This window comes from Suricata suricatta, chromosome 9 (genome assembly GCF_006229205.1).
Source record: "Suricata suricatta isolate VVHF042 chromosome 9, meerkat_22Aug2017_6uvM2_HiC, whole genome shotgun sequence".
Taxonomy (NCBI): Eukaryota; Metazoa; Chordata; class Mammalia; order Carnivora; family Herpestidae; genus Suricata; species Suricata suricatta.
This window is the reverse complement of record NC_043708.1, coordinates 121,056,746-121,076,617: the sequence shown is the minus strand read 5'-3', so window position 1 is coordinate 121,076,617 and position 19,872 is coordinate 121,056,746. Positions and strand designations below refer to the sequence as shown.

The following is a 19,872-nucleotide window of genomic DNA, read 5'->3' as shown; positions in this document are numbered from 1 at the left end:
TGAAGGGGCACATGCACTCCAATGTTTATAGCAGCACTATCAATAAGCCAAATTATGGGGAAAGCCCAAGTGTCCATTAACTCATGAATAGATAAAGAAGATGTGGCATGTACCTATATACACATATATAATATATGTGTAATATATATTATATATATAAGAATATTACTCAGCCATCAAAAAGAATGAAACCTTGCCATTTGCAACAATGTAGTTGGAACTAGAGTGTATTGTACTAAGTGAAATAAGTCAGTCAGAGAAAGACAAATATCATATGATTTCACTCATATGTGGAATTTAAGAAACAAAACAGATGAACATAGGGGAAAGGAAGGAAATTTTTTAAAAAATAGAGAGGGAGGCAAATGATAAGGATTCTTAACTATAGAACAAACTGAGAGTTGCTGGAAGGGAGGTCGGTGGGAAGACAGGCTAAATGGGTGATGGGTATTAAGGAGGGCATTCATTGGGATGAGCACTGGGTGTTATATGGAAGTGATAAACCACTAAATTCTTTGTTTAAAGATTATGTATTTTGAGCGTGAGGGAGAAAGAGAGGTGGAGCACGCTGGGGGAAGAGTAGAGACAGAGGGAGTGAGAGAGAATCCCAAGCAGACTTCATACTGTCAGCACAGAGCCTGATGTGGTGCTGAACTCACAAACCATGAGATCATGACCTGAGCCGAAATCAAGAGTCAGATGGTTAACTGACTGAGCTACCCAGGTGCTCCTGAATCACTAAATTCTACTCTTAAAAACAATACTACACTATATGTTAACTAACATAAGTTTAAATTAAAAAAAAAAAAAGGGCAGGATAACACCTAGGTGCCATATTGTAATTGATAGGAGCAAAGAAAACTCCAAGTATTGGAATATAAGTATAATAGTTATCTATTGCTGCATAACAAATTACCCTCAAAACCTAGTGTCTTAAAAAAAAACACATTTATTTTCTCAGTATGTGTGGGTCAGGAATCTGGGCACAGTTTAGTTGAGTTATCCAGCTCGGTGTTTCTTACAAGATTGCACTCAAACTGTGAGGCAGGGCTATGGTCTCATCTGAAGGTTCAGTTGGAGGGGATCCACTTGCAAGGTCACTCACATCGTTCTTGGCAGGATTCCTCGTGATATGGTAGAATGAGGGTCTTGATTTCTCACTGGCAGGTGCTCAGAGGCTGCCCTCAGTTTCTCGCCACGTGAACTTCTCCAACTTGCTTTATCTGAGCAAACATGCAAAAAGAGTCAGAAAGAGACAGTGTACCAAAAAAGGTGGAAATCAGTCTCTTACAACTTAATCTCAAAAGTGGCATCCCATCACCTTTATTGCATTTTATTCATTAAAATCACGTCACTAGATTCAGTTTCTATACACAAGGGTAGGGAACTATGAGGAGTGAATACCAAGAGGTAAGGATCATTGGGAGCCCCATGGGAAGGGGTCTACTACTAGGGGATTGGAAGAGTAGAAATATCACAGACCACCGTAGGATAGTCAGGATGAAAGTCATTTAGAGACTCAGATGATGAGCTGAGTTGTGTTCCTAGTGCAGCATCCAGAACCACAATCTACTGCCATTTGAGCAATGGACAGCTCAAGAAAGGAGGCAAGCTGGAGACTAAGATTGAGAAGCATCCCATTTTGACCATGTACAGGACATATATACTTAATTTCATTGCACACATCTGCACAATAAATTGATCTGCTGTCTGAACAATCAAGTTTTTTCTTGAGAACTCTAAAGGACCCCTCCTGGGATGTGCATTTTTCACCAATTTCTTCCTGATTCTCAGAGAAGTGACTGATGAAACTGACCTTGGCCATGGCGTTGAACCACACAGGCAAAAGAAGCCATTTAGATTTTTTTCTGAGACAGAATAAGGCCTAAAAATTGTTTTGCCTTGATTGCTGTTGTTACTTTTCTAGAAATGGTCTCTTCCTATTTTAGACAAGGATGTAACATCTGCCTGTTCTCTCAAAGCTCTTGCGGGAGCCAAATGCAATAATGTTCATAAATGCATTTTGAAAAGTTTTTTTAAAGGATAAATGTCAGATATTCAAACCACATACTGGAATTATCACTGCTGTCACTTTTTTAAAAAGAACTGTTGGGATACCTGGATGACACAGTCCATTAAGCGTCTGACTCTTGATCTCCGCTCAGGTCATGATCTCACAGTTTGTGAGTCTGAGCCCTGTATCGGGCTCTGTGCTGATTGTAGAGAGCCTATTTGGGATTCTGTCTCTCCCTCTCTCTGCCCCTCTCCTGATTGTGCTCTCTTTCTCTCTGTCAAAATAAATAAACTTAAAAAATTAAAAATAAATAAAAATTTTAAAAAGAACTGTTTATCAGAAAAGATCAAAGCTTTCAAGATAGGTTTTGGCTTCTTCCACTCCTTCTGTTCCTAGGATACCTAATCCCTACATCCCAAGAGGAGACCTCTTCTTTATGACTTAGAGGTCTGCCCCTTCATCTAACCCTCCTGACGTCTGAGTTCAGGCTCTTCAAGTTCACAGACAGTCCTCATGCTTGTCTCCATATGCTACTCACTTTTGCCAGGTCTTTCTCAAACACTTATCACTGTGTCACTCTCTGTATGAGGCACAGAGCTCTTAACCCACACTTGGGCCTCTTGTCACCATGTCTTTGTCTCTCACTGACCGATCCCCACCCCACCAGTCCCACACCCCCTCTGCCCAGACCCATGGCCCCAATGAGGTTGGCCTCTGGGCACCTTCTCCCTCTGTGCATGGAAGCAGAGGGCACGAGTCTATTTTTTGATGCCTTGCACCTACCATGACTGCACACCTCAACTTTCCTCAGCACTTTTGTGCTGGATACATTACAGCCCTCTTCCTGTCTTAAATATTGACTTGAAATCATTATTTAATCGTTTTTTAAAATCCTAGATGTCGGGCACCTGAAAGGGTCAGTCAAATGAGTGTCTCACTTCAGCTTGGGTCATGATCTCAGGGTTTGTGGGTTCAAGCCCCAAATCAGACTCTGCGCTGAGTGTGGAGCCTGCTTGGGATTTTCTGTCTGTCTGTCTGTCTCTCTCTGCCCCTTCCCTGCTCGCACATGTGCTCTCTCACTCTCAAAATAGGTAAATGATCTTTAAAAAACTCTTTAAAAAAATCCTGGATGTCACTAACTGAAGATAACATTTAATCACCACAATTGCTCAACAAGGTAAATATAATAACCCTTATTTTATGGTTGAGGAAACTGAGCCTGAAGGCTTAACAGTTAGTAAAGGTCAGAGCCAATACCAAACCCAGGCCCATGTGCTCTTTCTGCCCAGGGGGTCCCATGATACCTCCCCTATTAGATTGTGAGACACCGTGTTCTCTGTCTGTTGACTCCTCACCACAACTGGGGATTTTTGTCCCAGAGTAGAAAACAAAGAGATATGTACAAACTCCTGACAGACACAGACATTTCGGCCACCATTTATTAGATGCTGATAAATTTTAATGGATAAAAAAAGGTTAACTTGTATTTTGTGGGGAAAAAAGAAATATTAATGAAATTGTTATAGTTCTGGTAACACTGCATGTCCATATTAAATATAAAGGCTGAAAATGTTTCATTTCTGGTAGGTTAAGTCTGACTCTGTCCATTAAATATCTACATTAAAGGAAGTATCATACTGTCTTAAGATTTCTTCATTTACATGAAGAGACTCCAGGGTGTAACACTTTAATCTATAAAAAGTACTAACTAAAAGTAACCGTTACCATGGCAACACACTGCATGCATTAGTAGCCTTCAAAGGCAAAGCACTTTGGAAATGAGCATTTAAAGATACCCCAGACTAATCGAAACTCCAGGGAATGGATTTTAAATCACTTTTAATGCTTGGAGTTTCATTATTAGGTTCAGAAGTAGATCATAGAGTTTGCCCCATACATATACTAGTTTTAAATTAAAGGGCAGTATTTCATCAGTGAGCGATTGCTGATTTTCTATAAATGTATTTTTCGAGGAACTCAGAAATGAATTTTAAAATGCGTCTGCATGTGTGAGGTCCACAATTAGCTGTGACAATTTGGCAAGAGAAGATCTAGGGGTTGTAGGGTACTCCTCCTACATGAAGTTTTACCAGCAGTCAGAGCAATAAGACAATCAAGTTCAAGCAGAGGAAACACAGAGGTAAATGCGGCCTGCAGGAGAGCCCACCCACTACCACACATAGACCTGGGATGGGCACAGGAAAACAGTACCACTCCAGACCAGAGGGGAAAGACTGATGTGTTGGCAGCAATGATTGGGAAAACCATCTCAATAAGTGGACAGCGTAGAGTTCGATCCCTACCTCACACTACACAAAAAAGTCAAAGTCCTATTGGATTCAATACCCAAATATAAAAAGTAAAAACATAAAACTTTACAACAAGGTAATAGGCAATATCTTGGATACCTTGGAGAGGAGATTATTTGGACAAGATCTTTTATTTTTTGTTTTATTGACTTAAGTAATCTCTACATCCAATGTGGGGATCAAACTTATGAACCCAAGGCAAGAGTTGCATAATCTTCCTACTGAGCCAGCCAGGTGCCCCTTTAAATAAGATCTTAAATGCTGAATATGATGTTTAGTGAAGTCATCTTAGTGAAAGTTAGCAGAAAACAATAATCTAGAAAAGGACATTTGGAATGAATAAAATTGGCAAGGGATTAATAATAGAACAACTCTGTCTGCGAGAATCCACTGCAGTGATGGAATGTTCTAGGTCTGTGCTGGCTGCTAGCTACTTGTGGCTACTGAGCACACGAAATGTGATTTGCATAGCTGACTCGTGTAGCGAGGTGCTGAATTCTTAATTTTACTTAACTGTAATTAATTGTAATTCTGATAGCTGCATGAGACTAGAGGATGAACATACAAGGAACCCTACAAATCAATAAGACAGAAAACTCAAAATCTGAATAGGCAACAAGAAAAAAAATGGCCTTACCTAAACTTTTTATCTTAATTCTCCTCCATTTATATTTCCTTGCGTATTTTATTTTTCTTTTGTTGTGTGTCTTTCTCAATTTGCCCCAAATCCCTTTCTGGTAGTGAAACAGAACATTCATATCCAGCACCAGCTCCCTCCCAAGGACCAGCTACTCTGAGGCTGGACTTTCAGGGTCTTTGAGTTTCTCCAAGTTGGGCCAGCACTGAATCTCCACATTCTCTTGTGATGTACACAGGCCCGGGCTTTGCAGGAACTTGTTTATTCAAGTTCATTTTAAAGAAGAAATAGAAATAGATTTATCAACTGCTTAATGAGAATCTAAGGCAGTAAACAAAAGCTTCAGTTATGTTTCCAACTCCAGACAAGCTAACTTTTAAGACGCAGGTTACATTCTTTTATTTTTCATCATGGTAGTTGTACTGTTTAATCCCTTTCACTTATTTTTTTTATGTTTATTTATTTATTTTGAGAGAGACAGTGTAAGCAGTTGAGGGGCAGAGAGACAGAGAGGGAAAAAGAGAATCCCAAGCAGGCTCTGTGCTGTCAGGGCAGAGCCCAATGTTGGGTTCAATCTCACGAACTATGAGATTATAACCTGAGCTGAAACTAAGAATCAGACACTTCAGCACTGAACCACCCAGGTGCACCAATCCCCTTCACCTGTTTGAACCATCCCCTCATCTACCTCCCCTTTGGTAACCATTAGTTTGTTCTCTATAGTTAAGAGTCTGTTTCTTGGCTTTCCTCCCTCTCTCCCTCTTCCCCCCCTTTGCTCATTTGTTTTGTTTCTTACACTCCACATCTGAGTGAGATCATATAGTATTTGTCTTTCTCTGACTGACTTCTTTCACTTAGCTTTACACTATCAATCTCCATCCATGTTGTTGCAAGTAGTAATATTTCATTCTTTTTTATAATACAATAGTATATAATATATATATTCTGCTTTTTATTTATCCACTCATCTGGTGATGGACACTTGGGTAGCTACCATAGTTTGGCTATTGTAAATAATGCGACTATAAACACAGGGGTCCATGTATTCCTTTGAATTAGTGTTTTTGTATTTTGGGGGTAAATACTCGGTAGTGCACTTACATTACAGATCACCATCCACAAAAATAAACTCAAAATGGATTAAAGACCTAAATGCGAGATCTTAGACCATTAAAATCCTTGAAGAGAACACAGGCAGCAATTTCTCTGATATCTACTGTAGCAACATTTTTCTAGATCTATCTCCTCAGCAAGGGAAAAAGTAAACTATTGGGATTGCATCCAAAAAAAAATAAAAAAACTTCTCCACAGTGAAGGAAACAGTCAACAAAACTAAAAGATAACCTACCTAATGGCAGAAGATATTTTGAAATGACATATCTGATAAAGGGTTAGTATCCAAAATACATGAAGAACTGATACAACTCATCACCCCAAAAAACAAATAATCCATATGTTGCATTCTTTTTGCTCTTTAAATGATTAAGAAGAAATCTTAACTTTGTGTAAAGCTTTTAGCCATAGAGAAAAATGGAAGAAATCGTCATTTATTACTTAAACTGAACAGGAACAATGTTTCAGATTATTCTTGTTATTATAGCCTCAGAGATAGATAATCCAGGTAGAGTGGTCCAGAGGAAGGGAACTAGTCACAAAAAGGATGAGGGCTTCTCCATGGGAAGGCACGAAAGAATTTAGTCTTTCATGCCAGGAAGATAGCATTGAAGCCATGTGGCCATGCCATACATGTCACCCAGGAGGAAATATGAATACAAGCATTGGGTTGCTCAGAAAAATGCTTTGACAGAGGAACTATTTGTTCACTGTAGTAGATCACTAAAGCAAGTAGTTTACCAAGTCAGAGGTATTAAAATGAAGGATATGAAATTGTCCTTTTTCCAGGACAAAAATGGCAAACAAAAATGACAACTTAAGATGGTCCAACCATACACCTCTCAACCAGAAGAGGCATCTCCCTAAGAGATGAGAGGAGAGGTCGCATGTTTAAGTGAGTTTCAGGGATGAGCAGGACGACAAGCTTCGGGTCCAGAGGGGTGTGAATGGAGAAGCAAGAATCAGAGTTATAGCCAAAAGTCTGCAGAGAAATTTAGCAATGTGGAGTGAGCTGTCCTCCGCAAACAGCCCTTAGACATCAGTACCGCCAAAAGTAAATAAAGTAAATAAAAAGAAGCTGGAGAGCCCCAAGTCTATCCTCAAAATAGATACCATTGATCTTCAAAACTCCAAGCCAAGCACTGTGGCTTCAATACATTTTTTGTGAGTTAATGAATCTTTAGATAAGTAAAGCAGCTATGGGAACAAGCCCCCGTGTTTTCCACGGAGCCTGGAGAATGATGCTTCTCCCCGCAGGTGCTCTGGGCTGAGCACACAGGCAACGCCTGCTGGCGGTCGTGGGGGCTCAGGGGTGAGGGGAAGCCTGAAGGAGGGGGCGGCTTTGACCCAAGCATGGGAGAACTGCAGGGGCCTCCAATTCTACACTCCGGTTTGACTGACTGTGACATCTCTTCTGTTTCATATTTTATGATGAATAATAATTGCTCATGTTTTCTTTCATTAAAAATGTATCATAAAGTTTGGGGGAAGAATAAGACAAATATACTGGATGATTTAAAAACGAAAGCTCTGTGCCTATGGAGTTTAAAAAATAGATCATAAAGATACATCCCATTCAGGGGCACCTGGGTGCCTCAGTTGGTTGAGCATTCACCTTGGGCTCAGGGTTTGTGATCTGAGCCCCACATAGGCTCTGTGCTCACAGCACACAGCCTGTTTGGGTACTCTGTGTCTCTCTCTCTCTGCCCCTCCTCTGCACCCTTTATCTCTCTCTCTCAAAAATAAATAAATAAGTTAAGAAAAATAACTATCCCATTTCCTTCTGAAATGTCATGAAGTGATTTAATAACTGTGGAAAAATGATATAAATGTTCAAAATAAGATTGCCTCTATAAAACTTCTTGTGCAGTCATTTGACTGAACTTCCCAAACAAGTTGGTGGGACAACTTCTTAACTTTTTTGTGTGTGTGACTATAAGGATCAAACCTTTAACTTAGAAATGATCTTGGTGTAATTTAAAGGTTTAAGTCAGACAAAGCTGGGTTCACGCTGGCTTCAGCCAATCAGCAAGGTGTGGGCTTTAAGCTTCTTCACTTCACACACCTCAGTTTCTCATCTGTAGTATGGGTTGCTTTGAAGATGAAGAAAGTGGAAATACCTACGTCTGTTCTCTTCTCCTTGCAAGGGATTTGCATCCACTTGCTGTCCCTTTCTTGTGCTGGTACGGAAGAGTGGGTTCTATGATGTGACCTCCTAGGATGGGAAGAATTCAGTCCATAGTTGTCACCCCAGGCCCATTCCTGGGGACAAAAATCAGTTCTGATAGACTCTTCTAGGAGAGGAGCAAGGAAGTGAAGCTAGAGAACAGGAAGGCACGGCAATATTCCCCAGGCCTTGCTTCACCCTGCATCCCTCCAAAGTCCCAACCAATGACTTCCAGGGTGTTCTCTTTCTGGATCCCCAATTTTCTCCAGAGCCCAGCTGTGATCTTCATTTTCATGGCCGGAGCTCTAAGGCCCTGGAGAATGTGGGAGACAAGAAAGGGAGAGTTTTGTTCCTGTCTCTCTTCTGAAATACAAAATGAGAATTATATTTTAAAGTTATTTCGGATCAGTATGTTTTTTCTTTTGTTTTCATTTTTATTGTAGTAAAATATATATAACCTAGAATTTACCATTTAACCATTTTTCAGTGTATAGCTCAATGGTGTTAAATACATTCATGATGTGCAGCCTTTACCACCATCTACATCCAGAACTTTTTCATCTTGCAAAACTGAAATTCCGTACCCATTAAACTCCACATTCCTCCCTTCTCCCAGCCTTTGGGACCCCCATTCTACTTTCTGTCTCTCTGAATTTGACTACTCTAGGAAACTCATATAAGTGGAACCACACAATATTTGTTTTTTTATGACTGGCTTATTTTACATAACACAATGTACCCCATAAACCATAAGGTTCATCTGCTCTGTAGCAGGTGTCAGAATTTCTCTCCTTTTTAAGGCTAAATAAATACATCATTATACGTATAGACTACAAATTTGCAGAGCAATGTTTTAATATGCTCAATTTTTCTTTACCTATATGAAGAAATTTTTTTCTAAAAAATCTTACAATTTTTGCTTAGTTTGTTTGCAGTAATGTCTTCTGCTAAATTATTTTCTTTCGCAGACAGTACAAAATTATGTCAAAGAATTTGTTGATGCTTAGATTCAGTGATCCACTCATAATGTAGTAACTTTCCCTTCTGGTCTCTTATTTGCTTGGAGATAAAAATAGATAGAGATTTCAACCTCAGAGCAAAGAGCAGCTTATTGTATTTATTTAGTGTGTTATAATTAAAACTGTTGTGAATTCTGCAGCTTCATTTTGCAGAGACTGAGAAAACCTTTTTTTCAGATTGGTTTAAGTAAATTCACACTTCCTGAATTCCGTTTTGTGTTTTAAGATCTAAAAATGAACCTAGGATTAAAAACAAAATGCAACCACACCATTGTGGCATGCCTGGGCTCATGCAGGAACAAAAGGGTGTGTGCAATCCCGCTCACGTGCCCAAATGACACATTCATAAACCCAGCTGAAGCTCTGTGACTAAATTTGAGGCCAAGGACATTATTGGTCACACATGTTTTTTTTTTTTCATCACTTTAGATTGAGGTCAGCTCTCTGACCCCAGAGTTAACTGTATTCTCACCCATGGCATTGGATTCTTGTTAGATTAATTGAAGCATTATAAGAAAGAAGAAAAAAGAAAATTTGCCAGCAAGAGGAGGTCACTAAAGGATAATCATCATATTTATCACCAGAGTTTTGGAGATGACAGAAGCCGTAGAGTCAATGGGAACCCTTGTCATTGAGGGCTCTCTAGCCCCAATGTCCGTGGGAATCTTCCCTCAGATGAAGGACACCAGATCCTTCTACCCTGCCCCAGTGTAGTCTGGAGACTGGCACATTGACTTCGGGATATTGAGTCTTGATTGTCATGATACAAGGAACTGGGCAGGGTTGGAGGTCAGAGATCATGTTGTCATGGTGGCGGCAGCTTCAGTGACCATAGCTGTATCCCATCCGGGCTCTTCCTGCCTCCTTCCTATTTCACGACCTTTCAGAGCTTCCTAATCCTGCTGCTCCAGAAAGCAGTGTGAGCCCTCCTGTGTGTTTGTGAGCACTCTTACCTTGAGCCAGATCGGCCTGGAGTTCAAAGGAAAATCAGGGAAAGTAACCTTGATATGGAAACAAAGTTGGGCCAGATTCCAGATATGCCTCTTCTAAAACCTGTGGCCTTGGACAAGCACACTGCCCTGCTGTTTTTTCCTTTCTTCTTTTGTGCAGTGGGGCACAGATGTTGCATTGGATGGTTGCTCTCAAATGAGACCTGAATGTCTCTTTAAAATGTAACACACTATATATCAGAGAGGATTTTAGTGTTGTAAACCAAAAGCTTGCCAGCCACACTAGACTTGGGTTTGAAATGGCTTTGCACTTACTATCATAGCTGCCACATCACTGCCCCTTGACCCCACCCTAGACCGCTAAAAGTGACATCACCCTTCCATTTTATGCCCGGGTGGACAGCAGTAGGTCAAGCTTCAGGACTGGCTTAATCCAGGCACTCCAGTCCTCCAGCGCCATGCGTAAAGTGTCCACCTCATCTTCACTTCCCTACACAGCAATATCCAGAGGAAGTGAGAGAGTCCCTTCCATAGCTCTCTCAAGAAAAAGATCTTTGCTGAATTGCCCAGCAAACTTCTCAGCTTGTTCACTAGCCTGAATTGGATCTTATGCTCATTTGTGAACTGATCTAGGGCAAGGAGAATGGGTCACTCCTTGACCAACCATCTCCCAAGACCGGGGTTGGAATCCACTTCCCCTAAGGCAAATGAGGGTTCCACTGGTGGAGGTCTGGGGAAAACTACACAGTCAGAGTTCTGTTAGGCAGGAGGTAATGGTGAATGTATGCTATGTGTGCATAAAAGAGTCTGGGTGAAGGTGCAGAACAGTATATCCAGTATGTTGTCATTTTTTTCTTTAAAAAATAGAGACAAAATTATATATATATTTCTATATGTATAAAATATATTTAGAAGGATATCTAAGTAACCATTCATGGGAAGGGCCCAGGTGTCCAGAGACAGTAATGGAGAAAAGACTTTTCATTCTATACTCATTTCTACCTTTTCAGTTGTGAGCCATGTAATATATTCCTGAATCAAAACATTAATGAACTTAAAAATTGTAAGAAAAGTGGACTTTCCAAAGCATGAAAGTCTGATGAGACATATGCACTCTACACCTGGACACTTTCAAGGACTTTGTTCCAGATTAAGTAGAAGCTGTGCTTACTTATTCATCCAAGAACCCAGTGGATAATTGTTGGGTCAAGGAATCATACACACACACACACACCACGAACATTAATTTTCAGAGGCTGTGCAATCTGAGGTCATACTTAGGAAGGGAAATCTTTTTCTAACTGCTTCAAAATCTGAACTATAATCTCCACCTTATGGGGAGAATTATTTTCATGATTATGCAGAGGCAGTAGCCCCCACTCTACCACTCCCAGCCTCTTAAAGCAACCCACAGTGATTCACACCCACTCCCCAAAAGTGACCTTTCACAATATCTGAAGACATCCTTGGTTTTCAGAACTTGGGGATGCTACAGGTATTTAGTGGGTAGAGTACAAGGATACTGTTAAACATTTTTAAATGGACAGAACAGCCCCAACAAGGAATTATCCTTTCAAAATGTCAGTGGTGCCATTCTTAAGAAACTCTGCTCTAAGGCAAAAGACACAAGAAAAGAGCCCAAGAATCAAGCTCTCAATATCCACCATTGAGTAAAATGTTTGGCTTGGGGTGCCTGGGTGGCTCGGTTGGTTAAGTGTCCATCTCTTGATCTCAGCTCAGGTCTTGATTTCAGGGTCATGAGATTTTGCAGGTAATGCAAAATCCTCACTGGGCATGGATCCTACTTTAAAAAATAATAAAATAAAATAAAATAAAATAAAATAAAATAAAATAAAATAAAATAAAATAAAATAGGGGTGCCTGGGTGGCTCAGTCAGTTGAGTGTCCGGCTTTGGCTCAGGTCATGATCTCACGGTTCGTGGGTTCAAGCCCCATGTCGGGCTCTGTGCTGACAGCTAGCTCAGATTCTGTATTTCCCTCTCTCTCTCTCTCTCTCTCTCTGACCTCCCCTGCTCCCACTGTCTCTCACTGTCTTTCAAAAATAAATAAAAAACAAAAAATTTTTAAATAAAACAAAATACTTGTTTTTGGAATTGCCACTTGTCTTACTCCCAGCTAAGAATTCTGACATAAATAAAGGAAGCAATGTAGAAAGTTATGATATCCTAGAACAAGTAATGCCCTGGATTTAACAAAGTGGGGCCACTGATCTCTGGATTAAAGAGAGGTTTGCTCCAGGGGGTGATGGTCATGGAGGGGGGCACTTGTGGGGAAGAGCACTGGGTGTTATATGGAAACCAACTTGGGAATAAACTATTAAAAAATAAATAAGTAAAAACAAGATATAAAAAGAGAGAGAGAGAGAGAGGTTTGCTCCATTCACTTGAATGGAACATGGTAGACCATGGAGCCGTTATACCATGCTTTACTTAAGCAGCATGCTAGTGAGGAGCAATTAGATGTTGTCTTTGGATTAATATTGCAATGATCAACATCTATGTGTTAGGCATCCCTCTAATGTATGTAAATATATCCACTCTTCACAACAGCTCATGAGATAAATATGTAATTATCTCTACTTTACAGATGAGGCCCTTGTAGGTGAAGTAATTTGTCAGAGTCACACAGCTAGGAAGTAGCTGAGCTGTCATCTGATCCCTGGAAGTCTAGTTCCAGAGCCTGAGTACATAACAGCACCCAGTCCTGCCTGAATACACTGAAACCATCATATTTGTTTATGTGCTCTTGTGAGTACCATAAATTGCCAGGAGATAATGCAAAATTTTCTCCAAAAAGATTATTCTCATATATTTTCCAGTGAATAATATAGGAGAGTGACTGTTCCCCCACATTCTCACCAACACTGGGTATAATGAATTTTTTAAATCCTATAGTCAACCCTTATTGTTTCTATTTTTCATTTCCTACCTAAGAATGAGAGTATGCATCTTTTCATGTTTATATTTGCTCTATGTGTTTCTTTTTCTATAACATGCTTACTTATTTTTTCTTTTGGGTCATTTATTCTTTTCGTTCAGATTTATAACAGTTCTTCTTTTTACTAGGAACACTTAACCATTGCTCACATATGTCACAAATATTTTGTCCCAGTTTATTATTTGTAGGTTCATTGTACTTTTCTATTTCTGAACAAAGGAACTGAATTTTTATGTTCTGAGATTTATTAGTCTTTACCTACTTAGCTTCTTGAATCTGGTGTCATCCCTAGAAGATTCTCCCTATTCAAGATTATAAAAAATATTTACCCCTATTTCCTTCTTGTATATTCTCATGGTATAACTCTAATCTTTAGTCCATTTTAAATTTGTACACTAAATTTGTATGTGTTTGTGTATCTTAACATGATAAGAATCACAAATAGGTCATGAATATTCTTAACATAATGCAGATTTCAGTTGAAGTCATTCTGTCTTTGGGTATTTACCAAAAAGTTGACTTGAATCCCCACCTGAAGGGAAATCTAACACCCTTTCCAAGATTTCTGTGGGCTCCAGAGGGCCAGCCCTGACTCTCTGCTCTGGCTAAACTCTCACAATCTTGTATATCTTCCAATTGTCACCATATTCTACTCTGTGCTTCAGCAGCAGGTGAGAAACTCAACCTCCCCTTTTCTTTGGGTTTCCCCCAAAGAAACTCACACAAAGAAGATCTTTGTACAGGGCTGGAGTGAGAGGTGAAGTTTTCCTGATGCAGCACCAACTGTAAATTGAACATTAGACATGGCTGTTCATAAAGTCCTTTGGTCAACTCACCAGTTGGGAATTGCTCACTAACAAATTGCTCCAAGAGTCTTAGACTTCTACCCAGCTTGCTCAACCACACAACCCTCTTCTGCTTCCCTCCCATCTTTTTTCCCCTTCCCTAAAGATTTGTTTCCTTTTTATGCCAAGCATTGTCACGCTTTCCTCATTGGTCATTCCAGAACAAAGCACTCATTTAGGGCTTTGCCTTCTAATCAAAGTATTGTCAAAAACAGAGAGACCATGCCATCATTAAACACACCCTAGTACTATCTATTAAATACCAAATCATTCTGCTATACTAAGGTTTGAAAGTCTTCACAGTAATGCAAATTGAATTTATTTCAAATGACTTCACAGAATTGATCAAGATGATCATAGGCTTCCATTCTTTATTATTAATGAATGGAGTTGCTAAGTCAAAGGATTCCTTCATTCTTAAATTGAGCTTTGCTTAGCCATATTGTATGTTTCTCGTAATACATTTTCTTTGAGTTACATTGGGATTTTTTAAGTTTCTTTATTATTATTATTATTATTTAGTAATCTTTACACCCAATGAGGGGCTCAAATTCACGGCCCTGAGATCAAGAGTCATATGCTCTTCAAACTGAGCCAGTCAGGCACTCTTATGTCGAATATTTTCAGCTAAATCCATATGTAAGATTTAAAAATAAGGGGGCATTGTGAGTGTGTGTATGTGTGTGAGGGCCATCTGAGATGGGTTGTAGATGCCACAATGCCTTAGCTTACACAAATAAACTAGTTAAGTTTTCTTTACTTCTTTCTTCTTTGGAACAGCTTATCAAATGGCATTGGAATAATATTTTCTTAGAGAAGCTGTATTAATATCACTAGACAGAACAAGGAAAATTATGAGAAACAAGAGGGGGGAGAAAACTCACCTATAAAGTAAAGATAAGAATTACATCAAACTTCTCCTCAGAAACCATATAAGTAAGGAAAAAATGGAGTAAAATATTTAAAGAATATAAAGAAAAAAATCTAGGATTTTGTATCAAGTGACATTACCCTTCAAAAGTGAAGTAGAAATAAAGACCTCATGCCATAAAAATAAAATAAAATAAAAAGAGGGATTTTGTTGCCAGGAAACATGCTCTGCAAGAAATGTTTTTAAAAAGATCTTCAGAGACAAGGAAATTAATATAGTCCAGAGACTTGGATCTACATACATAAAGAAATAGCATTAGCGAATGAATAAATGAGAGTAAAAGAAAATCTTTTCTTTTTCTTATCATAATTGAGCTAAGAGATAACAGTTTGTACAAAATAATAATATACATTATACAAAAACTGTATAATATATAATCAACAATATATTTGATGATTAGAGGAAATATATAACATATATTTATTAATATAATAATATGTATCAATAATATATTAGACAATTATAGTTTATGTATAAGTGAAATGAATGACAGAATATTGTAAGGAATAGGAGGCAGGGAGGAGTTGGAAAGTCTCCGTTATAAGACACCTGCACTACCCATGAAGAAGTACAGTGCTAATTGAAAGTGGACGTAAACTAATTGTAAGTGTGTATGGTGAATTCTAGAATAGCCATTGAAAAATGTTTTTAAAGTATAATTAATATGCTAAGGAAGGAAAGAGAATGGAATTTATAAAATGCTTGATTAAACCAAAGAAGGCAGAAAATGTGAATACAACACACACACACACACATGCAAAACCAAACAAAGAACAAAGGCAATGAATAGAAAGCAGTTACAAGTATGGTGGGTATTAACCCAACTATAACAAAAATCACTTTAAACGTGAATGATCTAAGTATAACAATGAAAAGACAGAGAATATCAGAGTAGGTAAAAAAAAAAGTCTCAGCTATATGTTGTCTATAAGAAAACCACCTCAAATATAAAGATACAGGTGGATTAAAAGAAAAGAGATGGATCAGCAAATGGTGGTGAAAAATTGTTAATCCATAGTCAGTACACACAAAACAATGAAGCTGAACTTTTAACATAAACTCTTAGAAGAAACCATAGGAGAAAAAGTTCATGAAATTGGATTTGAAAAAGATTGCTTGGTATGGCACTAAAGGCATAAGCAACAACAACAAAAATGAATAGACATCAAAATATAAAACTTTGTGCATTGGGACACCAGGGTGGCTCAGTCAGTTAAGCGTACAATTCTTGGTTCTGACTCAGGTCATATCTCGATCTCAGTTTTATGGGTTAAAGTCCTGTTGCCAGCACAGAGACTGTTTGGGATTCTCTGTCTGTCTGTCTGTCTGTCTCTCTCTCTCTCTCTCACCCTCCCCCACTTGCACTGTCTCTGTCTCTCTCAAGATAGATGCAAAAAATTTTTGCATCAAATGATGCTATCAGGAGACTTGAAAGACAACACTCAGACTGGGAGAAAATGTTTGCAAATCACATGTCTGATAAGAGAATAATATCCAGAATAGATGGAGAACTTTTAAAACTCAACAACAAACAATCCAATTTGAGGGTGGGCAAAGGATTTCAATGACATTTCTCCAAAGATGATATACAAATAGCCTATAGGAACATAAAAGGTGCTCAAATCATTAGTCATTAAAGGAATATACATCAAAACCACAATAAGATACCATTTTACACATATTAGGATGGCTATTTTTAAAAAAAAAGAACAGGAAAATGTGTGGAGAAATTAGAACCCTTTTAAATTGCTGATAGGAATGTTCAGTGGTGCTGCCACTGTGGAAAACAGTACTGAGTTCCTCAAAAAATTAAACATAATTATCATTTGATCCAGCAATTCCACTTCTAGTTATATACCTAAAAGAATTGAAAGCAAGACAAGACTCAAACAGATATTTGTATACTAATAGTCTATTATTAATAGTCTATTTTTCATAGACCAAAGATAGAAACAACCCAAACATCTATCATCAGATAAATGGATTTTTTAGAATGTGATATATGCATACAATTAAATATTCATCCTTAAAAAGGAATGAAATTCTGATACATGGCACAACATAGAAAACTCCCAAAGTGAAATAGTCAAACAGAAGAGGACAAGTATTGTATGATTTCACTTACATAAATGTTTTAGTTAGGTATGGCTGCTATAACAAAATAACATAAACGAGATGGCTTATAAACAACAGAAAAGTACTTTTCATGGTTATGAGAGCTGGAGAGCCTGAGATCAGGGGGCCAGCAAGGTCACTTTCTGGTGAGAGCCATCTTCCAGGTTGCAGGCTGCTGACTTCTCATTGTATCTTCATGTGGTAGAGAGCAGAGCAGGAGAAGCAAGCTCTGTCATGACTTTTATAAGAGCATTAATCCCATTCATGTGGGTTCCACCTATCCAACTTCATCTAAGCCTCGTTACCTGTCAACGTCTCCTAATACCATCACACTGGGAGGTAAGGTTGAACATGTAAATTTTGAGGGAACATAAAAATTGAATCCATAACATTGAGATATGTAGAATAGGCAAATTCACAAAGACCAAAAATATAATAAAGATTATTACAGGTTGATGGGAGGAAATAATGATGACTTACTGTTTATTGAGTACAGAGCTTCTGTGATCAGTGGTTTTGTGATAAAATACTTCTGGAAACAGTGGTGATACTTGCACATTGTGAATGTACTCAATGCCACTGAATTGTACATTTAAAATGGTTAAAATGGTTAATTTTATGTTACATATATTTTACAATAATAAAAGAAATTTAAGTAAATGAATGTAGGAAAACATACCATGCTGACACTAAGAAAGCTAGAATAGCCACATTAATTACACAAAGCAAGTTAGAGATCAAGGAAATTTTTCAGAGATAAAAGGGGTTATAATGATAAAGGGATCAATTCTCCAAAAGACCTAACAATTCTTAATGTCAATGTACCCAAAAAGAGAGCATCATAATATAGGAGGAATGATAACTAAAACAGAGCAGGGATGGGTATACTAGTATGAAGTTAGGCCTCAAAAGAAGTCTTAACAACTTTAAGAAGATTGAAATTATACCAGGTATCTTTTCCAAACACAATGGAATGGAAATGGAAACAAATAGCACAGGAAAAAATGGAAAATCCACAAATATGTGGAAATTAAATAGCACACTGTTCAACAACTAATGGGTCAAAGTCACAGGGGAAATTAGAAAATATCTTGAGACAAATGATGGGATGCCTGGGTGACTCAAATGTCCAACTCTTGATTTCGACTCAAGCCATGATCTCACTGTCCTGAGATCAAGCACTGTGTCAATCTCCATGCTGAGCATGGAGCCTGCTTGGGATTCTCTCTCCCTCTCCCCCACCCCTCCCCCATCCCCCTTCTTTCTCTCTCTCTCTCCAAATATATAAATAAGCATCTTTTTTAAAAAGAGAAAAAATCTTGAGACAAATGAAAATGAAAATACAATATACCAAAACTTAGAGGATGCAGCAAAAGCAGTACAAACAATGAAGTAGGTAGCTAGAAATGTCTATATTAAAAAAGAAGAAAGATCTCAGATTAATAACATAACATTACACCCAAAGAAACTATAAGAAGGACAAACTAAGCTCAATGGTAGCAGTAGGAAAAATCAGAATGGAGGTAAACTAAACAGAGAATAGAAAAACAATAGTAAAAAAATCAGTGAAACTAAGAGTTGTCCTTTTTATCAACAGAATTGGCAAACACTTAGCTAGATTAACTAAAGAAAAAAAAGACTCAAAAACTTAAATCAGGAATGAAAGAAGAGACATTACAACTCATGTCCCAGAAATTAAATGGATTATTTAGATAACTGAATAGACCTATATCTATTAAAGAAGTTGAATTCTTAATTAATAATCTTCAAAACATAAAGCATCCAATTCAGATGGTTTTGTGGGTGAATTCTATTAATCGTTTAGGTAATATGTAATACTGATAGTCTACAATCTATTCCAGAAAATCAAAGCAAAGAGAACACTTCCTAACTCATTCTATAAAGCCAGCATAACACTAATACCAAAACTAGACAAAGACATTATAAGCATATAAAGTTACAGACCAACATTTCTCATGAACAAACATGCAAAAATACTTAAAAATTAGCAAGTCAAATTCAACAGTGTATAAAAAGAACTATACACCATGACCAACTGGGATTTATTCCAGAATGCAATACTGGTTCAGTACTTGAATATCAATTAATCTCATCTATCACTTCAACATGCCAAAGAAAGAAAAACGTGACCATAAACATGTGGAATTTAAGATACAAAACAGATGAACATAAGGGAAGAGAAGCAAAAATAATACAAAAACAGAGAAGAAGAAAAACCATAAGAGACTCTTAAATACAGAGAACACACTGAGAGTTACTGGTGATGTGTTGGGTTGGGGGAAAGCCTAAAGAGGGGAGGGGCATTGAGGAGGACACTTGTTGGGATTAGCACTGGGTGTTATGTAAGTGATGAATCACTAAATTCTATTCTTGAAATTATTATTACACTGTATGTTAGCTAACTTGGATTTCAATTTGAAAAAATAAAAGACTTACTATAAAGCTACAGTGATCCAGACAGAGTGGTATTGCTTAATAGATAAATAAATCAATGAAACAAAACAAAGAGTCCAATAAAAGTTCATACAAATACAGTAGATCAATCTTTGACAACCGAGCAAAGGTAATTCAATGGAGAAAGGATAGAGTTTTATTAAACAAATGGTGTTGGAAAAATTGTACATCCACATGCAAAAAAAAAAGGCATAGAGTGGCTGAGTGAACTAAAAAAAAAGACACAGGTCTAATACCTTTCACAAAAATTAACAAAATTAAACCTAAATGTAAAATGCAAAACTGTAAAACTCCTAATAGATAACATAGGAAAAAAATGGAAGTGACCTTGGTTTGGCA

The 19,872-nt window shown here is 37.9% G+C and overlaps 1 long non-coding RNA gene across 1 annotated transcript; it reads right to left on the bottom strand.

Annotated features, from left to right (window-relative positions):
- Positions 1-929: 929 nt before the first annotated feature.
- On the bottom strand, positions 930-8,491 carry LOC115301589. The gene is made up of 2 exons (XR_003913185.1): positions 8,194-8,491; positions 930-1,223 (listed from the first exon to the last, which is right to left on the bottom strand). It is a non-coding gene; the product is annotated as an uncharacterized LOC115301589 (long non-coding RNA).
- Between the last annotated feature and the right edge of the window lie 11,381 nt (positions 8,492-19,872).